The sequence below is a fragment of the Pteropus medius genome, unplaced genomic scaffold (genome assembly GCF_902729225.1).
Source record: "Pteropus medius unplaced genomic scaffold, Ma_sr-lr_union100, whole genome shotgun sequence".
In the NCBI taxonomy this organism is placed as follows: Eukaryota; Metazoa; Chordata; class Mammalia; order Chiroptera; family Pteropodidae; genus Pteropus; species Pteropus medius.
The window spans coordinates 1756284-1758628 of NW_024351732.1; the positions used below are offsets into that span (position 1 = coordinate 1756284).

General features: G+C 42.3%; 1 protein-coding gene across 1 annotated transcript in view; it reads left to right on the forward strand.

Annotated features, from left to right (window-relative positions):
- The first annotated feature begins 1325 nt into the window (after nt 1-1325).
- NME1 (NME/NM23 nucleoside diphosphate kinase 1) overlaps nt 1326-2345 on the forward strand; it is a 6864-nt gene continuing 5844 nt past the window's right edge. The window contains exon 1 of the mRNA XM_039846397.1: nt 1326-1399. The gene's annotated coding sequence lies outside the window, so the exon portion shown is untranslated. The remainder of the gene's footprint in view (nt 1400-2345) is intronic.

Here is a 2345-nt window from a genome sequence, read left to right on the forward strand (position 1 = left end):
TGGTGTCGCTATTTTTTTTATTTTAGACACTGCGATAGGTATGTAGTGACATCTCAATGTGATTTTGATTTCCCTAATGGCTAATGATGTTGAACACCTTTTCATATGCTATTTGCCACCTGTAGATCCTCTTTATTGAAATGTTTATTCTTATCTTTTGCTCATTTTCTAATTGGATTTTTTAATACTGTTGAGTTGTGAGAATTCTTTATATATTTTAAATATAAGGCCTATGTTAGATATGTGATTTGCAAATATTTTCTTCCAACCTGTAGCTTGTTTTTTCATTTCTTCTCAGGGTCTTTTGAAGAGCAAAAATTTTGAATTTCAATATGATCTAGTTTTTTAACTTTTTTTCTGTTTATGGATGGTCCTTTTGGTGGCAAGTCTAGTTTTACATGTGACATATAAATCTATGATCCATTTCAAGTGACTTTTTAAGGTGAGAGGTTTAGGTAGAGGTGGTCCTTTTTTTCCCCTGTAGATATCCATTTGTTAAAAAGACTCCTGATTCCACTTTGCAACTTATTCTCCAACCACTCCTCCTATGGCAGTCATGGTTTTTTTTTTAAAAAAATGTGTATCAGATTATGTCATGCCCTGTTCAAAAACCCTCCAATGGCTTCCCACTGCAGCATCTGGCCTCTCTCCAACTGCATTTTCTAGCACTCCATGCTCACTATAAAGCTAGGCCCTCAGATTATCACCAGACTTGCTCCCACACTTCCTGCACGTCTATTCTATTGTCACCTTCTCAGACAGTTTTTCTCAACCTTTTAAAATAGTTTACTCCTTCAACCTTTCCTCCTGACCTGCTTTTTAACAGTACATAATAAAATATACCTTCTTTTTCATCGTTTGCCCCCATTCCCAACGTCACCAGAAGCTCCAAGAGCTTTTACTGCTATACCCCCAGGCCGTGGAACAGTGCTTGGCACATAGTAGGTACTCAGTAAATAATTTATTTGCTTGACAGTCTGGAAAGAAATGAGTAAACAGAAAGCAAGAGAGCCGTGTCTATGTCTGGGTCAGGCGCTCGTTCAGATTTCACGTAAAGTGTGAGCGCCACCTCCTGGGAAGCCAATTTGCTCGAGGACGAAGGAAGTGAGTCACAGAATCTTAAAAAAAAAAAAAAAGAAAGAAAAGAAAGAACGAAGGCATCTCACCGGAAGTGCATGAAAAGGCTGTGCCGGAAGTTAAACATCAGAAAGTTGCTCCCTAGAATGCACCCGACTCACAGGAGGAAGTGTGGAAGAGTGGTGTTCTGCAAAATGGGCTCTCCGGGAGCCGAACTGGGCAGAAGGGTTCCGGGAGTGCGTGTGCCGGGAACCACGTGGGACAGGGCGAGTTTCCGGTGCCGGCGACAGCAGGCGGAGTAGAAGCTCAAGCTGCTGGAAGGGTGAGAAAGGCTCGGGGTCCTGAGAAGAAGAAGAGAGCAGTGGGGTCAGGAGAGCGGGGAGGTGTAGGGGTCATATGAGCTGCTCCCTGAGAGCTGGCAAGGGGGATGGAATCGCAGGGAAGAGCGGGGGAGTGCCTGTCGACAGGTGCAAACCTGTCAGCACACGTCCCACGCCACGTGGACTCGCCTTTGTCCGTAGCTGCCTTTCCCATCAGGCAGCGACAACAGGAGTTATGCCTTATTTGTTTCTGTTGAGTGCAGTACTGGGCACGGTGTTGGCGTTCAGTATGTGCTTGCAGAATGAATGACGTGTGTCAGGGTGGTTGTGGAAGGACAGAAACGGGGACTATTTCTGGTTTTTTAGCCCCGTTTTCTCCTGGTAAATCCATGCTTGTCTCGAGCTTCCATCGGGAGTTCACCAGTCCTTGGATTTTGTCTCTTTTTCTTGGAAGATGATTGTCATTTAAGATATTTCCTTTGTTCTTATTGACTGTTAGGCCTTGTGGCTAGGTACCAGGGACAGAAACATCCCTGTATATAGGTTGCAGACCAGTAAGGAGAGACACACACAAACATAACATTCAAATATATTGTTAAAGTGCTATAACAGCATGATGGTCCATATCAGATATTACTAATGGTTCTAGTTCTCCCACAATCCATCATTTATTGGTTAGAGTATTCATTACACCTTATGATGTAGCATAAGTCACACAGGGTTGGGAAATTTGAATTTTGACTTTGATTCTGGTGCTCTAGATGTGTTTCCTCATTTGTAAAATGAAGGGGATTTTTAATAAAATAATCTCTTAAACTTCTTCCAGTTCTAATACCATGATGTGGCAGTAGGTCAAACTGTATTTCATAGTGCTTTGTATCATGTGTCACTTTCATATTATCAGTGGTTTTTCTCATCTGGATAATTGAGAAAGACAGTGTCTTTTTT